Below are 21,978 nucleotides of genomic sequence, written 5' to 3' on the forward strand. Positions count from 1 at the left end.
AATGCCCAGTAAATGCCCCAGTTACTTACTTACACCACCATATATGAAGGCAATCTGAAGGGCAGAGCTTCTAATCCCTCATGTGAATGTGTTTTGAGCCCCTTTGTAACTCCATCATCAGTATTCACTGTATATATGTGCATCCATAAATTCCTGGAGCTGCTGGTATGGGCCACTCTGCTGGGTACTGGAGAAGAAGTTGGCTTTGGGCACAGCCACTCAAGCTCTGTGGTCACGAAGCTGCTCGTGAGCATGTTATCATCTTTCTGACATGGCCTGGTACTCATCGAAAGGCCTGCCACTCATCTTAGCCCTAAATTAATTAAGAAGTAATACAAGGGAGGGAGGGCTATGAGTAGATAAGATGTATGACGAAGATTAAATTCAATGCAGTCATTATAAGTGGACCATCTTTAGAGGGAGTGGAAAAGGACCGGCGATTGGAGCCTTTAAGCTTGGTCCAGGCTTTTCGGCAAAGGCCAATTTGTTGCTGAGGTTGAGCTTTGCATTCAGGGAGGACACGTGAAGAGAAGCACCTGTCACACTGGCATGTTCAGTACTTAAAAACTGTCACCTTTGGGAGACGTGGCTCACTCTTCTTGCTGAGCTACTAATCCACGTGGCCACTGGATCAGCAGTCTGTTCTTCACTCAAGAGACCTTTCCTATGAGTGGCCACAAGATGCCAACTGGGGTCAGGCTTGTAGTGCTATAGGTTTGAGTTTGCACTGTGAAGCAAAAGCACTCAGATTTGAATTACAGCTTTACCGCTTATTGACTGTTTTCTTAGGCTGGTTACTCACCCACCTGGGGCCTTTGCCGCTGAAACTGTATGGCACCAGTAACACCATTACCCACCCTATACATAGGTCTGTTGTGAGGATTAAGTGAGATCATCTGCATGCTGGTGGCCAGCACGGTGCCCAGCATAGAATGAGTACTGGTCTGAGAAACAGAAGGCTGGCGACTGTGCCGGGTGTCCTTCGCAGAGAAAGAGTGGTGAAAGAACAGCCATGGGCCAAATCCTACAGGGGCTGCTGCCTAGCCAAAATGAAGATTTTTTTAAAACTAATTTTAAGTGCTTATCAGCAGTTATAAGTAGAGCACCAAAAACACTGTTTGCAAGAAAGCAATGTCTATATTTTTAAAAATGCATATTGGAGAAATTGTGCAAGATGGTCTTCATACTTGCATGCTACTTAGTTCTCATTGGCCTCTGAGTTACACTAAATCCCCCAATTTAAGTCCTGTCGGAACCCACCCGCCCTCTCTGATGTTGATGACGCAAGACGTGGCAATGACCGATGTATCTAGGATGTGACTGCTCTTGCCAGGCTCACGTGTAGTATTTTACTCGAACGTCCCCCTTACCTTCCAGGGTGATATTTTACCATTTTATGGAGCAGGTGCTGAGGCTACACATCTCACAGCTCAAAAAGCTAGAAAGCACATTTTCCACTCCCAGACCCCTGGTGTCCAGAGCGAACCTAAATGCGATGGGCACAGAGCTGTGAAGCAGGAAAAGCAGTGTGCTGGTTCTGCCTCTCATGCCCTCCGTTCTCATCTGTGCGGAAAGGGAATCGTACCAAATACTCCCCACAGTGGTCGTGACCAACTGCATGGCCTTCATACACCAGACTCCATAATGTTCCCTGCTGCTGCTGGCTTGTGCTGCCAGGGTACACTCGAGGTCTCCTGCACAGGATCAGTAGGATGTTTGTTTCCTTACAAGTCTGCTTTTTAACCACTAAGCAGCTCACTGTGTTCTCACAGCTACCATGCAAGCAGGAAGATAACCCAGCCCCATGTCCTGCACTGAGGACAGTTTCTCTCATGTGTGCATCTCTTTCCTCTGCCCTCTGCATAAGTGGGGCCAGGGAAGCTCTGTGTGCAAATATTCATAGAGCCCCAGTTCACTGAGCCCCGGTGCCTCCTACACAGGTTTTCTCCAAATTATGCTTCTTAATTAAACCATCTAAGGTTTAATTAGAAAACAATGTGAGTCACCTTTGTTTCTGAAAATATAGTTGTGGTTTTGACTCATTCCGTAGTAAGATTTCATATGATTCCTTTTCTCATGTGTGAAATGGATACATGGAATATTTTAAATAAGAAAACAAGGCACTTACCTGGGCATCGGGTTGGAGCGAATGGCAAGTTCCAAGGAGGTTCACTTAAAGCAATGCTAGGAAAGCCGGCCTGCTTTGCAAGAGGTCACTTTACGTGAGGTGCCTCAAAGAGACACACACTTTTGCATTTAATCACTCAGCCTTTGATGTCACCTCAGTGCTTGGAGATGAGCATCTTGATGAGGAACACCAATTTTAACTCCAGCTCTTACCTGTCTGTTTGTCTGCATACTTCTCCCCGGCTACATCTTACCCTGTCTTTCTCCAAGACCCTTCATGACTCAGTGGCTCTGCGCTTAGAATTGATCTTCCTTGCAAGGCCCAGCCCTGCCTTTTCTGAATAAATTCCCCGCATCTGTACAAAGGATGCTTCTATTTTCTGGATCATGCTCTGACGTCACAGAGCGTGGCTGACAGTGGAGGAGTTAGAGGAGCTACCCTCACAGGGCCAGGGAATTCCTAGAGAGAGCGAACAACTGCCTGTCTGCCTGCAAGTACCTTTTCCATGTCTTCCCAGGGCCCTGATAGCTAAGTACCTACATTATGAAGAGATCAGGTAGTAGGCAAGAGGGACAAAGCTCCTACACCCTGTGCACTGAAACAATCCCATCTACCCATCCCAGTCCTGCACACCACACCCCGTTCATTTCTTCCCATAGGAGGAACATCCCCCTGCAGTGCCACAGGGAAGGCTCCGGCCTTCACTGTCTCTGCCTCCTGACCAGCTTGGCCCTTCCGCCTGTGGTTCCCGGATGTGCCTCGTGCCTCCTGTCTGGGGCAAGCAAGTATAACCTTGTTCCTCCACCAGACACATGTCTGTTTCTGCTTCTGATTCAAACAAATCCCAGATACCACAGAAAAACATCTCTCAAAAGAGGCCACTTTCTCTAGGACACTGACCCCATTCCTTTGGAGACATCTGTCTTCCACTGCAGGCCAAGTGTGTGTGCATGTCCAGACCCCGAGCTAGACGCACAGTCAGTGCCTCGCATATATGTGTATTCCCTGAAAGGGAGTAAGGAGGGAAACTGAAAAGATCACAGATTCTCAAGGTGAATCCAGTAGGACTCTTGGGTCTCAACCAGTTTCGAGGGTGCATCCCCTTGCGATGACCACAGAAGGGTGCTCAGGGCATGGTCTAACCAGGAGCCCCACCACCCCGACTCTGTGGCTCTGAACAAGGTATTTTACCTGACATGTTTTGGTTGTCTCTTCTCTAAAATAGGGATAATGATGGTACTTGCGTCCAAGGTCTGTAAGTAGGTAAAGATGAAAAGCTAAAGAGCTGCAGGTCTATGCCCACACTCTTTTGTCTTCCTGTCATTTTTGCCCCTCGCTCATGCACTACCCTTGATTTCATAGCCAGGAGGCCTTTCTTTAAGAAAAGCTTCTGTGGCTTCCACGACACCGGCTTATCTCCATAATTTGGATTTCTTTAACTCCGTTTACTTCTCCCAAGTAGTACTTGGATTATCTTCATTTTTACATCAACAGTTAAGACTGCCAACGGGCATCTTCCCTGTTAGACTGTATATTATCAAGGTTTTCCAAAGAAACATACCAGGGTGAAAACATGAAGATATACACAGTGTACAGTGTGCAGTCCTGTACCTCAAAGAGATGTTTTGCTCAACAATGAGTCGCATATGTAAGTGGGCCCATCGGATTATAAGGCAGCTGAAAAATTTGTGTCCTTAGCCATGTTTTAGTCCTCCTAGCACCACACATTACTCGTGTGTTTATAGGGACGCTGGTATAAACACACCTGTACTGCCAGTCATATAAAAGTGTAACATGTACAGTTAATATACAGTACATGATAAAATGCAGCTAATGATAAGAACAACTTTGTTGTCAGATGCATTTGCTATATTTTATATCATTATTTTTGAATGAACTTCTACTTATTAAAAAAAGTTTACTGTAAAACACTATGCCATATTTCAGCTGCAGGAGCCTCACATGGCATACTTACTGCATCATCTGGTACGGCCTCGTATGTAATATGTACACATACACAGCACATATGTACCATGTAAGCTTACATGCTAGATGTACAGGAGGTAATGCTATCCAGGTTTGTCTAAGTGTACTCTCTCAGAGTCACACAAAACCACAATTGTCTAACAATGCACTTCTCAAAATGTATCCCCAAAACCTGACCGTGTGCATACACACAGGTACCTGTGTCTGCCTAAGCTCTTCAAGATCCCAGATTTTCTATATATAAAAGAGTTAATGAAGTCTGTATTAGGGACATTTGCCCTGTCTGTCTACCTCCCTATCATCTCTCTATTGATCTCCGTTCACAAACTTAGTTCTCTCCATGATTCTGGTCACAATTCAGTTGCAGCCAGAATCATAGAAAGGATTAAGTTCGTGATCCCATGTACCAAGGCATCACTGTACTAGGAAGAAATAAAAAGTAGGATATTGAGCACCTAGGGAGCATCCTGCTGTAAGTGGGTAGTCGAGAAAGCCCTTTCAGATCAGCTGGCATTTGAGCAGGAAGATGGAAGCAAGAGTGAACAAAGTCTGAATATTGGAAAACGTGTTCCGAGCGGCAGCATCAGCATAAAGGCCCTGAGGTGAAGGCAGTCTTTGTGTGTTTGGGGAATAGCAAGGTCACTTGCACAGCTGGAACAGCGTGAGCAAGAGAAAGAATATTCAGAGAGGAGTGTGGAGGGGCAGCCAGGGACAGGGCCTGTAAAGCATTCTGGGTGTTTGAAGAACGGAGCTTTTACCTGCCTGACATGGCAACCACTTGCGGGCCTTGAGCAGCGTATTGAAATTGGGGCTGCTGAGAGCCAAAGGGTGCTTCACAAAAAGCTGTGTCCTCAAGACCGGCACCCTGGAAGTCTGCCAAAGAAAGGCTTGTTTTTTTCGTTCACTCAAGGTTGATTTTGCTGGAAAAGCTGGTATCCCCAGCATCGCGTCGGTCCAGAGGTACCACAAGCAAGTGTGCCTTGTGTGAGGGAAAAACAGCAAGGGGCAGGGAGGCAAGTAAGGGGACCAATGAAAGAGGCTCTTGAAAACTCTACGGGAATACAGCGGTGGTAGCAGCGGACATCCTGAGAAGTTCTTGGATTCTGAATAGATACTGAAAGCGGAGGCCAAAGACTTTGCTGACATACTGGTGCCCTTTTTGACATGGCCTGAGTGACCACAGAACGAGAATGCGCTGGGGAGAGAGAGGAAAGGCACAGAAATCAAGAGCTCAGTTGTAATGCTAAGTTGGCTGTGGAAAATCACGAAATTAAACGGGCAATTAGACCTGTCAGTCTAGAGTTGAGGGCAGAAGATGTCAGTGCAGGAGCTTTCTATGTAGAGGTGGGAACCCGGCCAGCATACTGGTTAAGGTCACCTGGAAGGTGACTGTTGATCAAGGTCAGGAAGTTGAGGAAGCACCAGCTATAAACCTAAGAAGCACTACAGGAATTGAAAACAAAAGATATCCCAGAAGCCAAGGGTGTTAACCATCAAGGAGGGACAGAGGGATGAACAGTGTCAGATACAGCAGAGACAGACTAAGGAGTCCTAAACCAGGCCATCAGGTTACTCTCACGATGGAATGGAGAGAGCAAACCTTCAAATAACTAAAGGAGTTTGACATGAAAGAGGCAGAAATGAGGCAGTATCTGGAGGGGTATTTGGGGCCTGAACATTAATGCAGCAAGCCTATATGCTGATACGAACAGTGGGAGAGGAAAAGGGAAATGGAGGATACAGGAGAGGGGAGATCGGTACAAGGATCTACTCAAGCAGGGAGAGGTGACCTGGGTCCATTGATGCGAGTAAAAGGGAGAGGGAAAGGTACATGGAGATCCTCTTCTGATGGTTGTCTTTTCCCACTGTAACAGGAATCAAGGTTGTTAGCAGAGAAAAAGAAGACTGTCGCTATTGCTATTATTATTCCATTATTACTTTTTTCTCATTCTGGACTCCAGGAAATAGGAATGATTGGTCTCAGAAATAATTATTATTTATTAAGAGACTCCATTGGCCTTGGTAGTCAAGAGGAAGGTAAGGTCATGAAGAAGGAGTTCCAGTCTTTATTCACATCTCTCGAGGGCTGTCACGGAGAACCGGTCTCCTGGTCCCTAGGATCACAGGTTGCCACCTCCATCTTCCCTACCAGATTCCAAGTGACACTTCTCATCCCCCCAAACCCTTTCTGCCAACCCTGAGAGCCACAGGGTAGTGAGTTCTTTGTTGTACCACTCTGTCCTTTTTTTATTAAATCAAATCCACCTTTTCACTCAAGTTGGTCTCCCAGTCCTGAACATTCTGGAAGGAAAAAATAGGAAAAAGTGAAACAGCAGCAGCAGGCAAACTCTTGAAAGTAAGGAGCAAGACAGAGAAAAGAATCCAAGGAGGCAAGGCCAAGTTTATTTTTGGCAGACACAGGGAGGAGGGAAAGCTGTGAATGCTCACACATTAATAATTTTTGTCTTGTCACAACTAAAATCAAAGCCCCGATGACAGTGTTGTCATAAAATCTATACAGTCACTTCTCTGGGCTTGGATTTAGTCTGTTTCCTGGGCTCTGGGCTCAGAACTCACCATGATAAATTCTCTTGTAGCTCAGACTCCCTTATCATACTGTTTTTTACTATCTATTTCCAAGCTTAAAACGCAACATGTACTTTACACCAAATACAGCATCTCCAGAGAAGTTAGCTTAGCGGTCATCCCATCCGACACTTCATCCAGTGCTGTCTTTCTCTTACAATTTCCCTGAGATCTCGCCCCTCAGACTTTATAAACATCTCAGCTGCAGGTCTCACCACATGGCCAAGAAGACTGTTTCACTCATAGAATGGTTTACATTATAACAAACTGGAATCTCTCCCTTCTAATCTTTGACCCTCTGATTGTAGAGCCCCAGAGAACAAACTATCATTATACCCTTTTCTTTCTCATTTTTTGAGATAGGATCTCACCGTGTAGCACAGGCAGTCCTCCTGCCTCAGCCTCCTGAGTGCTGGGATTACAGATGTGCACCATCCTGCCTGGCTTCTGTCCCCTTGTGGCAGGGAACCACCTGTCTTCTATTTTGCCTGCTAAGTATTCAGTCACCCTTTGAACCACAAATATGTCCACATTCAGAGTAAACGTTTGTTTTCCTATTCTTTGCCTACTACTAAGTTTTTTTAAAAGAAAAATATACCAATTTCAAGTCACATTCCAAATAGTTCTGTGCCTGAAGAGGATTAGGAGCTACTCGATTGCCAACACTATCAAATCTGATGGCAAGATTCGAGCTGGGTGAATTTGTATGTTTTTACATTGTTTATCTGTCAGAACTACGGGAAAGAATGAAAAGGGGGAGGCTTTGTGATTACCAAGGATCGAGAGGCAAGAGCAGAGCTTCTCTCACATTCATCCCTTGATCTCTATAGAGAACTATAATCTCTACCCTGCCTCTCTGTGTTTGTCTCCCATCACAGTTATTGCAGCCCCAATCCCTGAACTAGGTGCTAGAGTTGCAACAGTGCAAAAACATTTGGGAAAAAAATTCAACCTTCATGTGGCTTATACTATCCTAGTTGGAAAGCATGTGAATCCGTTAGCCCCGTAAGTAGATGTAAAATCACAACAGATACTGACATCATGAAGGGAAGATTCGGGGTGCTATGAAAGCAAGTGGTAAGCAGAACCTGCTTAGGAAGGCCCTGCTGAGAAAGGGGTGTTTGATTTGGCCTCCACAGGATGTGGAGAAGTTCCCTGGTAGGGAGCAGCCTGTCTGGGCACAATATGTTGTAGAAGGAGCCAGGCATGTGTGAAGGTGCACAATGCAGAGTATTAAGGTCAAGATGGAATCCGAGAGGTGCCGAAAGCCAGGTAACAGTGTTTGCGTGGGTGAGGTGCCGATTTTCCACATTTAGCCCTAGAGCAGTGAGAATCCACTGAAGTGGTTTTGAGCCCCATGTAAGTGTGGGTGTACTCACACCGTGTAACCTAAATTATATTTAGAAGAGATCATTCCTGCTGCAATGTAGAAAATGAATCGGGAGGAACCACGGCGAGGACAGAGTTGGGAAACTATTACAGTGGTACAGAGGAGAGAGATGGCTGGTGAAAGAGTTGTCAGAGGGAAAACCAGTGAGGAACTTGGTGATGTGGCTCCAGGATGCAAGGGAACAGCACTACGTTCACCTTTCAGACTTTCAACATGGAAGATCATCTACTGCTCGTGACCTGGCCCTGGACGTTACTCCTCAGATGGAGTGACATTCACGTGGGGTGCCTAGTCACTATGACCTGAGTCCTGGACAGTGGAGCAGTAGAAAACCGTGGTGTAGGAAAATACCACGGCTGGATGCTATTCTAGGTGATGTGGCTTTCTTAGAGTCTTTTATTGCTGTTGTTTGTAAACGTGTATGTATGGTGCTTATATTGCAGAATGATGCAATCAGGGGGCATACTTGTTAAGCTCTCACTGAGTTCTTTATGTGAACTCTTCAGGTCCTCACCCTGAACAGGCAGAATCTCTAAGCCATCCAACTGAGCTTATCCTTTGGGATGATGGAAAATTTGGACAATATCCCTCCTTAACTATATCTCAGCTTGGGATGTTCTAGTGCTTTGCTGAGAATGTGTCCTGTGTGGTTTTCACAGTAAAATGTAACTTATCTAAGACATACGTGCCAGAGTGTACTTTTACTAAACCTTTTACATAATGACCTGGAGGATGCTGCCATCTCATCTGGGGAATGAATCCTAGGTGGTGACTGAGGGTAGCAGTGCCACTCACTGCAATGGGAAATGTTACAGAATGGCCAGACTTGGGGACCTGTTGAGTTACAATGTCTGAGGCAAAGCATAATGGTGAGATGTCAATGAAAAATATGAGTTTGGATTTCAAGTTACCTAGAATGGCAACTCTAAGAATTACTTCAACTATCTCACAGGAGTGTGGAACTTGTTCAAGAAGCATTGTGCATGAGAAGAGCTGTCCTAGGTAACTACTTTATCTGAGGCCAGAGCCTTGCTACTCTGAGATGATTCGGATTCATTAACAGATGGTCTTCGAGTCATTTGCATGTCTGGTTAAAGCTGTTTTAATATTGGCTCACTCTGTTAGAAAGCCCAAAGTTAGCTAGGGCAATTCGTTCATAAATAGGAATCGGTCATTATCTGCAAGAGGGCAGATAATCCATTTCTCGGTAGGTGAGTGTTCCCTGCTTCTGTTACTGGTGAAACAAAATGATATCCCACTCCTGCCCAAAGGTGTCAACAGCAGTTGGCCAGTCAGCCTTTCTTTCCCCAGAGAAAAAATAGTATTGGCCCATCTCCAAGCATCTTTTTCTCCAGAGAGTCTTCCTGTGGCTCATTGGCCATTCATCAGGGAAACAGAATTTGTGAGAAAAGTCATAGGCAAATTGACTAACATGTCTGCAATACAATATAATTAATGGTCTTGAAGGTTATTAATTTGTACATCCATATTTCTCCTTGCTTAATTATTAATCATACACTTTCTGTCAACTGTATTTTGTGTCTGTCACTTTCAGTCCCAGATGTTGAGATTTCTCATCTCAATTTCTACTCATCTCTCAATAATTTTCCTCTTCACAGTTGCAATTATGCCACTGTTTGATCTTGTTTTGTGCTTAAGTAGTTACTGTCATCGAATCTGTCTTGAGGATGGCTTGATACTCTAACATTCTGAAAACCCTGAAATATTTCAGACATATTTGCATGCTCGCTTCTTTTCAGAGCCCTTGGCTATCACAGGCGTTGTAAGTGTAGACCTTATTACTCCTGCCCACGAACACAGACACCTCTCCCAGGAATAAACCAAGCCCCTTAGCTTCCCCCACTCCCACACCTTGTCCTGTGTTGTCACGTTTAATAAATGGAAAGCACGGAGACATAAATCTGGATGCTGCCTCCATGGGCAACAGCGCTGTAACCTGTCTGACCACTTGTCTTGCCTCCCACCTGCTGTCACATTTCTGTCTTGAGGGCACACGGTCACTCGAGGCCCAGCCCTACCATTTTCCTTCACCGAGTGCTCTTCACAGCTCAGGTCCCATGATCTCTTGTGCAGCAGAGGTCGGAGGGTCCGTTCTCATTCCAGCTGTCTCTTCCTCATCTTCTGTCACTTCTCCCTTGGAGAATGTTGCTAAGCTTCCCATTTCTCTTCTCATTTTCTTACAATACATGCTGCCTTGCGTATTTCAGTTGTCGCTTCCTGGGTTTGTCTTGCTTTGGAAAGGCAGCGTAATGAACACTCACTGAGAGCCGGAGTGCTTGGGTTCCAATCTAAATTCTGCATCTCCCTATGTGAACAGGGGAAGGTTAATTGACCTCACTAAGTCTTGGACTCCTTGGATGTAAAAATAGCAATATAATAAACTCTGTTAAGGCTACATTCTATTCTCCACACTTACTACATTCAAGCATATATCCACGCCTCAAACAATGTCTATAGAATAGAATCTGTGGAGTCTGAGATGGGGCTGAATCCTAGTCCTCTGCAAAATATATCTCTTTTCTCTCTCAGTTTTTGCACATATAAAATAGGAATGAGAATATTAATATGTCATGTACTAAATAAGATACTGGATATTACTCCTAACTGAGGTAAATAAGGAAGATAATAAATGCACTGCATTTCCCATGACAAATCACCTTCTGACCTTTATAGGAGTTTCCTTTCTAGGTAAAGTACAGCTTGAGAAGATCAAATTAGGTAATGGTTCTCTTTATCCTATGAACATTACATTGTAAGCTCTACAAGAAGTAAAATAGCTAATATTTTTTAATCATCGAAGTGTTCCTGGCTATTCTGAGTACAGTAGCCCCATTACCTGCAGTTTCATTTACCTGAGGTCAAGTGAGATACAAACATATGACTATAGTTCAGTGAGGGATTAAGGTATTTTGAGAAAAAGAGACTATGTTCACTTACCGCTTATGTGGTTACAGCTGATATACTTTATCATAAAAATCATCTCTTACAAGGAGGTTAAACTTGAAAATATTTTATATCGACCTGTATATACAGTTCTCTAATGTGGCAGGGGGCTGGCTATCTTGGAACATATATTCTGTGGGTGAGGAGGGTTGACAGCTACATTCAGTAGCCCTTTTATCCTCCCAAGAAAGGATGATCTGAAACATGTAAGAATGGCTTCATGACAAGTCCCAGACTCTTCTGAAATCCGTGGAAGCATGAAAGGGGAAAGGAAGTGGTCTCAGCACAGTGGCTCCCAGATTTTCCTTTCTGCTTAGAAACTGGGAACCTTATAGTCACGGTACCTTGTTCCCACCAGCCTTTCCAATTCTTTAGTGGTAAAAGAGCTCTGTTTAGGAAAAGCTGCTGTGAGAAGCAGAGCCCCTTTCCTAGGACTAGCACTGGTGGACGTCTGGTTCTCCATCACTTTTCTCCAGATAATGCGTTCTGAAGTAGTAGTGATGGGCATTTGCCTGAAATGCTAACTCCTCTCCTAGCCAATAGGTAGCTCAACAGCTGCTTAAGAGCATATTTTTTTCCACTTCATTGTACACAGCAGCCTTTGTGACTTCTACCACCATTATCCTAGGAGTCATCCACATTCATAAATATTCTCCAATATCAGCGGTGTTGCAGAAACATCCCCTTTATAACAGATCTTCACTGTAACTGTTGGAAATTCTCTGATGATTAATGTGGTCTATCCCAGAGGACTCTACTGCAGTGAGGTTGAGGATTTATCGATAAATGTGATAATCATCCTCTATCTTTGTTTACATCAGTAATTAATACAGTTCAGGAGGGAGCCCTTGAAACCTTGTATAAGCAAGATTTATCCCCACTGGAATAGATTACAGCCATATGTCAGCATTCAAAAGGTAATTGGTACATTTCATTAGAAGGTAATTGGAAAAAAAGATTTATTTTAATGCCCCATAATAAATAATCTTGATAAACATTATTGTGAGCAAAGATATTTGCATGGTGTAAAGAATATGCCTTACAACAAAATACAATACATACTATATCATTCTTGGATTTCTCTGAGAAGTTTTACTTACCTTGCAGCTTGGGGTAAAGAAGAGCATATTGTTACACTATGAGGTTTCCTTTGAGAATAAGGCCGCCTAATATAGATAGGAGCCTTTTTATTTTCATGGCTCATTTTGATAATAAGGCCCTGGCTTATTTTATGTTGTATGAGCAGAAATGTTTTTCAAGCTTCCCGTGTTACCATTTTCACCAGCAAACCATCCTGAAATGGTTCACACACGCGTGCCGAGTGTGAAGGCTGCTTGCTAACCAATAGATTTATTTCATGGCCAGAACAAAAATAGAAGTTTTCAATTAATATGCAGTAGACGATCATTTACTTTCATTTCAAATGGATACCAAACTGTCTTCGAACCCAACTATGTACTCCCTACATTATATTTGATTTATTTTACTTTTATTTGATTTACTCCAAAGCCCTAAAACTTAGTCTCACAGTTGCTCCTTCCAAATCATTAAAGGCAGTGTTAGGGCAGCCCCGAAAACCAGCAATTCTCATGAGAGAGCTGTGGTTGACGTTGGACTATCCACTATAGTGCCAGCCACCAGCTGTGTGACTTTAGACTTTCGATCTCCAAGCTTCACTTCCCTCCCTGCAAAAGGGGAATAATATCAATCATGGTACCATGACTTTCTGCCATACTCTGCACTGTGCCTACTACAGACGGAATATTGGTAAGCTATAAGTGTTAGGACATAATGTTTCCAGTTTTTAGCCTTTGGGGGAATATGGAGCTCACCTCTGTTTGGGTCTGCACAGACAGGGTTTTCTGTACAAACAATAAACAAGGAAATGCAAAGTATACTTGAGAATAAAGAGGGCTCCTCAGGACCACTTAACTCAATGAATCATGACAAGCGGGATAATTATTTGCTATTAATCCCCCCCAAATCTATACACTAGTGATAAATGTGAGGTTTAAGGCCTAAGAGAGGGAGGAACCTTTGAAGTTGCTAGTACAATCTCTTGTTGTACTAAGTGGCCACACAGCAAGCTCACGACAGATCTCGTGCCAAGGATCGACTCCCCATACCTCATGGAGTGTTTTCTTGGCTGTGACGCACTGTAGCCCAGGGTCACCTGGGTTTCCAGTTCTCATCACAGCCAGAGCGTTCATTGAAATGAGAGATCCAAATAGCATTTGTGAATTTGTGAATTTGTCCCAGGTATAATAATCGACAGCCTAACTATGTGTTGCACATGGAGTTGGATGGGTTGCCCGGGTCGGGTCGTTCAGTGGTTCTGAGAGCATTCGGTCTTATTGGAAAGACTCAGGAAGTAATACTCGGATGAAAGCCTGAAATGTGGAAATGTACATCCTTTCTTTGCTATTCAAATAAGATATATTGTTTCTGCCTCATTTTAGAAAGAATCAGAATGTAGAGAGTGTAGTAATTTGGGGACAGTGGGGGTACCATGGAGATTTTCCCTAGAACTACAACTATGAAGCCTGTAAATTCATTTGCAATCACCTCGGATTTTGAGAAAAAGGATTTACTACCAAATTTTAGCTTCTAATCACAATTCAGAAGGCCATGTTAAACTACTCCTAAAGTACAATGTTTATGATCAGTTTTGACCTCAGGCAAAGGTAATTGACACATTGTAAAGAAAGGCTGTCAAGGTTATATTCTTAAAGTCCTTGAAGTTCTGATAAATCTTTTAAGAGCATGGCAAATGAAGGGCCTTTTTGTTCACTTGCCTTTGGATGTTGTGGATTAAAATTACTCTCCTGCCGTCAGGCTCATTGCAGTGCCCATCATGTGGCCACTAAGTGAAACAGGATGCTTCTTGTAGATGATGAAATGTTAAGAAAGCAAAATGGGGATTAGAGGCAGGAACAAAGAAAATGAGTGATTTTGACCAGTTCGGGGAGAGAATGAACAGGTGTGAACTGAATTTTCATCTGAATGAACACAATCCTAACACCTTTCACTGACACCACACACTTGACTAGACCTTTACTCACATTTCCATATTGTATCATCATCACCATCCTTTGAGGAAGACATCGTTGCCTCCTACAGAATATGAGAAATCACTCAGCCTAGACAAGGCTCACACCTTCTCCCACATGGAGATGCACAGGGTCACCTTGAGTCTGAAGCCTGTCTTTAAACTACTGTCCCACAGTCCTAGCTCAGAAATTCAGAGTGGAAGATTATAAGGTAGCATGAATTGCTAATAAGTTAGATGAGAGAAGGAAGAATGTAAAGCATTTATGAAGGGGAATTCATTGTCCTCATGGAAAGTCTAAAAGATAACACGGCCCTGGAAGAACTTTCTTTTCAGTCTGTTTCATACAATATTAATGGGACTCCCAACTACAAAAATCATCTTAAAATGTTCCGAATCATACAAAGAAGGTAAAGGGGCAGAAAGAAACTAGTGCTGTCTACCTTTTGTGATCCTTGGCCTTGCTTAGAACATTGCATTTAATGCCAAGTAACAGATTCTAAGAGGGACATGAATTCAACACATATTTATTAACACGTTCCTACCAGCTTATACCATTGATGGTATACACATGACAGCCCCACCAGGCAGCTTGTACCACAGGTAGTACAAACAGATCAAATCATTTTTATCAGTCTTTTTTCTAATGAAATGAATAAAAAGCTGCTCGATGGTATGGTCATATATGTACTACCTGTGGTAGTACTATCTAGAGAAGGTAAGAAACTAAAACAAGTGAACAGATGAATAATTATAAATTATGTCTGCGACATGAGGGAGATATCGCTGAATAACAGAAGACGTAGTTCGGGAAGGCTTCTAAGAGGTGACATTTATGTGAGATGTAAAGGGTGAGGAGGAAAGAGGCATTTCAAGAAGAGCAGGTGTGCCCACTGTCTGCACAGGGCAAAATGACCAGTATCATTCGTGTCCGTTCGCTGCAGATCTGTTGAAGACTCACTTCAACCTGAACTTTAAAAAACTTTAGAATAACCCAGATTCTTGCCCTTATCTCTTGAGTATATTTACTTATGAAACTTCCAGATAATATAGCCCATTAGAGGACAGTATTTCTCACCAATATGTAAAGTTGTCTTTCAACAGTCACAAGTACTAGACATACTGGCTATGAGTCAGAATTCATTCCACCACTCTGGACACATGGTCTTGGCTAGTGTTGAACCCCTCTGAACTCCTCTGCCTCCTTCCATCAGAGGGGCTGGTCAGGAATAGCAGGTAAACACCAGGTGAATGGTGTGGAATATGGATTCACTAATTCACTAGATTAGTCACTGGAACCTGACGCAGACTTTCATCTAAAAAAATGCCTCTGAGCCACCTTCAAATCAAACTCTGAGAAAGCCTACCTTAATGACAGAAGAGTCAAAGGGATACAGGAAAATCATTCCTGAGGGAATATTATGAACTTTCACACTGAAAACTATTTGGACTACAGGGTTTAATGTGACAGTAACTAACATCATGCTCTTAGAAACTGTCTAAAATCAAAATCTCAGCATTCTTTAAAATAGACCATTATACTGATAAAGATCAAGTTCTTCACAAGAAAAACTAGTTCCTTAGCATTTCTTAAGTAGCAGGAAACATGAGAGTAATTTTTAAGCACTTTTGTTGAAACAGGAATTACACTTTGCACTCTCAGATATTCAGTGAGAGCTAATGAACTGCAGAACAATGAAAAAATATTTGAGGAATATGTAGATTTCTAAAGTTGCCACAAAAAACATCTTCTTAGAAATACATACCTTTGGAGTTCCACTGAAGCTGGGTTTACTGGTGTATGCTGGAACTCCACATCTTCAGGAAGCAGAGGCAGAAGTAACTTCGTTTAAGGCCTGCAAAGGTGATTTAATGAGACCTTGTCTTAAAATAGAAAAGGACTGGGGATATAGCTCCATAGTAAGGCATTTACCTAGCAGGCTCAATCTCCAGTGCAGCGAAAAGCAGACAGACACCTGACTGATCTATGAATGTGAATATACACACAGTAGGATGAGATAGGCAATACAGAAATGCAACGAGTCCACAAAGCAGGTGTTGCACATCTTCATTTTGTCAAACACAGCCATGCACTGCATGTGCGCATGCTAATCCCATCACACCATGATGCAGCTGAAAACTTCCTGTTGCCTCATGATGATGTTGTAGCCTCAGAGCTCAGTGCATGAGTCCACTCTGGTGGTGATGACGGTGTAAGGAAAGCTATAGCACTACCCCTTATACAGAAGCACAAACAATTATGTACTATACATGACACTTGATGGTGATCAGAAATGACTATTGCTGGTTTACTGGGTTTTTTTTTTATTTTTACAGTGTACTCCTCCTGATTAAAAAAAAAAAAAAGTTTACTATAAAACAGTATGTCTTGTTATCCTGGAAGCAGGCTCAATAAATCTCACATTTACCTCCACACAAGGGGCTGTGCTAAAGAGTTCACTTCTACCGTGGTGTAAGCACACTGATGTTTGCAGTGAAACTACCTAGCCCCATGTTAATGTAGCTCTCTCATTAAGCAGTGCATGACTGTACATGAACTTAGTGTAGTTGCATCTTGGGTTCCTTGTCCCCCCAGAAGCGCGATCATAGCATTCTGTTTCTGTCCCTGTCGCTTTAAGGATGCATGCAAAAGCTCAAGGATCTGTAGCATATACACGTCTGCTAAGTTACTCTATGTCAGTGTTCCCCTCTACCATCTCGAGAGAGAGAGAGAGATTTAAAGGTATGTGGAAGCCATGGCATTCCGACTTAATTTATCTGGGACATAAGCCAAGACTCACACCTCCCAGGTGTTTTTCGACCACACGGACATTTCCCAGCCAATCTGAGAACCTCCTCCAGGGCAGCCCCTCTGATAGACCAGAGCTGCTCCGTCTTTACACCACTTCCCAGCAGCTTTGGCTAAAGCTTTCGTTCCCTTTCGATTGTAACTTTCCCTGATTATTTTTTCCTCAAACTTAAAACATACAGAGGTATTTGATAGGAATATACTGTTTCCTAGGAAAGACTGGTGCTGATTCTCTTCTATTTCAGCTACCACCTACATTGCTCCATTTTAAAGATGATCTGAAGGTCGCTTCCCAAAGTAACAAAAGCCATCGTCTCCATTTTTTTTGAGGATGGGAGCAAAATATGATCTAAAAGCTTGTCTAGGCTTGAAAGTGATTAATGTAGATTCTTCTGATGAAGGAAATGAAAAGGAGAAATCTGGATAAGTAATCACTGTTTCAACAAAAACAATTTCAACAAAAAATGAGCCTGAGACAGAGAGAACAAACTGATAATGGCAACAGCAAATAAATTATTCCCCGAGTCTCTGAGACAGACCCGGTGATAGCATTTAAAGTTTTGTGGGGTTTCTGATTCATGAGACATCCAAGTGTAACCGAGAAACAAAGGAACACAGATGCTGCCCCATCTTTCACAGGTGCTTCAAATGGAACTGAGCTGAGAAGGAGCTGTTTCAGAGGCATGCAGAGCAGTGCCAGCAAATGAGCGCAGGGAGAATGGGCTCCTCACCCCTTCACAAATGTAAAAGACACAACCAGATTTCCCCTGGGCCAAAGACAGCTCTTCTTCGAACAGGGGCTGGGAAACTGTGGCAAAGGGCAACATGCAGAAGGCTGAGCATCTTGCAACTCTGGCCAGGATGGCGCCTTATTTTTAGTTGTGGGATGAGAACATTTCAGCGGAAATTTTCACACCGGTAGCATGCAGTTTATGGTGTGAGTGAGCTAGACAACAGATTCCCAGAGTGCACTCTCCTCGTCTAACCAGCCAAAAGGAGTCAGCTGGCACGCTGTACAATTTGGTGTGCTCAGATATTTCTTTTTGGCTTTGTACGTCATGCCATTAACTCAGCCGTACAAAAATACACTCAGAAGCACCTGCACCCCTTCACTCTAACCCTGCATTTCCAGTTGGCATTTCAAAAACACCTCCAATTCAGCTTATTTAAGACTAAACTCACAACTGCACATCCTTACGCTGTGTAAGCATTCTGCGTATACTCTACCCTTTCTGCGGCACTGATCACAGTATTTACCAATTAGAAATCAGCCTCGACTCCTTCTACCATCAAATCCAAATCCCCATGTCCTCTCACCTGGACAATAACAGATCCCTAACTAGTTTCTTTCTCAATCTTCTTGTCCTGTGTCTTCTGTTCTCCATTCTGCAGCCAGAAAAACTCTATCTGTAGAAGAAACAGAAATAGGGGACAAATATAAAGAATTAGCTTACATAATTATAGAAGCTGAAAAGTCCTATGCTCCCTTCTACAAGTGGAAGATCCCAGAAAACTAGTGGTGTAATCTAGTCCTAATCTGACGGCCTGAGAATTACAGAAGATAAGTTGCACTCTCAGGGCAAAATATTGGTGGTCCGAGTACAGTGGACCCTTGACTTACGAACTACATTGGTTCCCAAAGGTTTGCTGTAACTGAGGCAATACAGCTGAGATCTGGATGTTTACCTGGGTACATGCTGAAGGTAACGAGAGGCAGACGAATCTTCCATTTGCCCAATTAACCCAAGTTGTTCATATGTCAGGCCAGTCGTAATTCGAGGGTCCACTGTAGTCTGGCAGGTAAAGTCCCTCTTACTCAGCTTTGTTCTGTTTAGGAAATGAAATGACAGGGTGAGGGCCACCTCATTAAGGAAATCTCCTTAACTCTCATACATATTCAAGTGTTAAGCTCATCCAGAAGTACTACTCGCAAGAAAGTTAGGCCAAATGTCTGGACACTCCCATCAAAATGACGTAGAAAGTTAACCATCAGAGTCATCATCCAATATGGAAATCAGTCCATACTGACCTTTATCTTTTTGCCTCCCTACCCCTCACTCCATATGCATCCTTTATTGTCTTACAACATTTTGCAAAGGATGTGGTCACATTCTCTAACTTCTTTGCATTTCTTTGAGCCTATAAAATGACAGAACGCATGGGGCAGTACGCTGGCCTCTCAGTTTAGAGTGCTGACCCTGTTAGAAGGCTCGCTGCTTCCTATCACTCAGCTGTCAATCTGAGCCTTCCAACCCCAGCTCCCCCTGCTACCTTATCTGCAGTTCTGCGTTCGTGCAGTGTCCTGCGCTTCTCTGCCGAGGACTCTTTATGCCAAAAGCAAAGACTTCTGTAAGGTACCTCAAGAGCCAGTAAACCAAGTAGAGCAACGATTAGCTCTGTCTTGTTTATAGCTGTCAGCTTGTATTCTTCCTTGTATTAGGAACACAATAAATGTCTGTGGACCAAATAAGTGCGCTAATTCCTGATGGCCATTCGAAACCAACCTAGACTCTGCCAGTCTGGGACACAGGCCACTGCTCTACGTCACTTTAGGCTGGGTAAAATAAAATGCTTGTTAAATAAATCAAGAAGCCCAACACTGGGAAAGAGGGCTTTTTTTTTTTAATGTGATGCAATAGTCAGGCTTGCCTAACATACAAGCAAATATTCCAGTGATTTTGCTCTTGAGGATAGAATATTCTATTTTTCTAAGAAAAACTGCCTTTCAGGTTAAAGTATTAAATCCATTTCTTCAACTTTTAGAGTATAGATTCTGTATAGATTTTTTTCACTTGGGATTTAAAAACAGATCTCTGGCAGCTCAGCAAGTTCATTAGTAACATTTAAATGCCTCCTGAACAAAAGATGATCTTGAGTTTCAAAGTAATCTTTGTTTGACTTAAAAGCACAACATCTCTACTTTGAAAAGCCTGTTTCTTCTATTTTCTTGTGCTTATTTTATTTTAACAATTTTCTAGAATACAAGTTGAAATTGGTTCCACTGAGCACTGTGTGTCCAAACCTAAGCAGACAGGAATGACATGGTGGGCTTGATTTATAGTGCAGGAACTTAGCTAAGCTAGAACTACATTTCTCAAAATTCTGTGTTGTCCAGGCTACGGGAGGCTCAGAAAGCAAAGGGGGAAGCAGCTGCCTTGTTGCTTTTGTGCGGATGGTTAGTGCTACACACCAGGCACTGGGGAGATCTGTCAGTTGCTCTGTCATTGTCAGCCAAAAGCTTAGGGCTTCTGGCTCCTGTCACATCCTGCTGCAGCCTCTCTGCTATGACCAGGTGCGTGCGGCTTCATAGAGAAAGGCATCAGCTTTTCCCCCACAGAGTTGGAGACTTGTAAGTGGAGGAAGCCTGTGATAGGTACCGTGTCTTCCTCACCACCCCATACCACATTCATTTTTCATTCCTGCCTTCCTACCCTGTGGGTTTCAGCCTCCAGCCTCAAATCCCAAGATAACAGCCTTATATAGATATTCAATCAGTTCCCTCAGATTCCTACAAAGAACTCGTACAGATAGCACTCAGGGGTACATTTTTTCTAGTTGGGCCCCAATTAATAAGTTTCTACAGAGTTTTCTTGAAAAGTTCTCAAAAAGTTGCTGTAGCTGTGGTTATAACAAGAACAAGCGGTCGTAACAAGAACAAGTCGCCGCGCTTTACAGATGAGGTGATTTCATTATCCTATGTCAAACCCATTTGTTTTTAAAAATTCAGAAAAGTGATCTTCAAGTGCAGCGGTAGTGAAGTACGCTGACCAGCCCACCCACTGAAAACAGGTGAAACTCCTGGAATTAATTATTTTAGAAACATTTTAAACGCACTGGTAGCTGGAAACTAGTCAAGATTTGTCAGAATACAAAGGCCAAACACGAGTGGGAACCCACAGAAGGCTCAGCGCCTCAAGGAGAGTTTGAACTTGACAGATTTTGCTAACACAGATGAAACTTGGCCTCAGCTTCCTTGGCCTAATTGGCCACGGGAAGAAACCAGATATCAAGAGTCCACTGAAGTAGTGTGTGTAATGAGGCATCACAGGTGGAACTGGGACCCCAAAAGGCCACAATTCCAGCGTAAGGGTGAAGCCACCTCAGCCTCCCACCACTGACCCCACTCCCTTTCCCGTTGCTCTACAAAGGCAGTCACCTGCCTGGAAACTCAGCACTGAGTGGGAAGGAATGAAAATGCTTTCTCCAAGGAGTGGTGGCTTCAAACTGGCTCTCACTCAGTGTGTGGTCTGAATTCCTAATAGAATCCGGGCTGGGCCTGAAACCTCAAGCAAAGAAATGACAGTGTGTTCCAGTCGATGGTGGAGCCAGCGACGGACACAAGGAAATCAATATTGTCCCTCGAGAAAATTACCTTACACGCAGGTCTCAAATCATGGTCCCAAGAAGTCTGAGCTCAGAGTCACAAAGTGCAAATACACTCAGGGTACGAAGAGGAGGAGAGCAAGTAAGGAACTTCAGCAGGCAATGGAGACCCTGCAAGGCTCCAGCTATGGGAATTAACAGAGGAACAATATACAATCCAGACGCTTACTACACTGGAAGGAGCTGAAGAATTAACCAAAAGGTAAAATGTATGAAGAAATGTAAAAATAGCCAATAAATTAGATAACAACAAAATTTACAGAAGTGAAAATATAATCTCACAAAGCAAAACCCAGTGGATATGATGAGATGCAGGTGAAGAGAAAAACAAATTAATGTGAAAATAAATATGAGGAATGACCCCGAAAGGGTAGGGGCAGAATAACAAATACCAGAATGATAAGATCTAATCTGAGCTACAGAATGAGGCTGGAAGTGATTGAGCAAAATAATTTTTTAATGTATAAGAAGAAAATCTACATCTAGATATGTAAGAGTGCCACTGCATACCATCCAACATAAAAAGCCGGAGAGCAAGTACTTCTCACAGTACGAGAAAGAGTATTTCCAACTCCTCGGAGAAAGTAACTGTCTGTATAGTTGAACATCCAGCCAGAGCTCCTTCCACAAAGGAGAACAAATTAAAGATTTATTCTAGATAAATACAACTGGACCACTTGCCC

General features: G+C 43.1%; 1 protein-coding gene and 1 long non-coding RNA gene across 3 annotated transcripts in view; one reads left to right on the forward strand and one right to left on the reverse strand.

Moving 5' to 3' along the window:
- Sgcd (sarcoglycan delta) overlaps window positions 1-21,978 on the forward strand; it is a 501,008-nt gene that overhangs the window by 463,659 nt on the left and 15,371 nt on the right. The gene's annotated exons all lie outside the window — the stretch shown is intronic.
- On the reverse strand, window positions 15,882-21,357 carry LOC104860960. The gene is made up of 4 exons (XR_779882.3): window positions 21,285-21,357; window positions 18,599-18,739; window positions 18,230-18,319; window positions 15,882-15,959 (listed from the first exon to the last, which is right to left on the reverse strand). It is a non-coding gene; the product is annotated as an uncharacterized LOC104860960 (long non-coding RNA).

Source organism: Fukomys damarensis, unplaced genomic scaffold (assembly GCF_012274545.1).
Source record: "Fukomys damarensis isolate Sample0158 unplaced genomic scaffold, DMR_v1.0_HiC HiC_scaffold_9, whole genome shotgun sequence".
In the NCBI taxonomy this organism is placed as follows: Eukaryota; Metazoa; Chordata; class Mammalia; order Rodentia; family Bathyergidae; genus Fukomys; species Fukomys damarensis.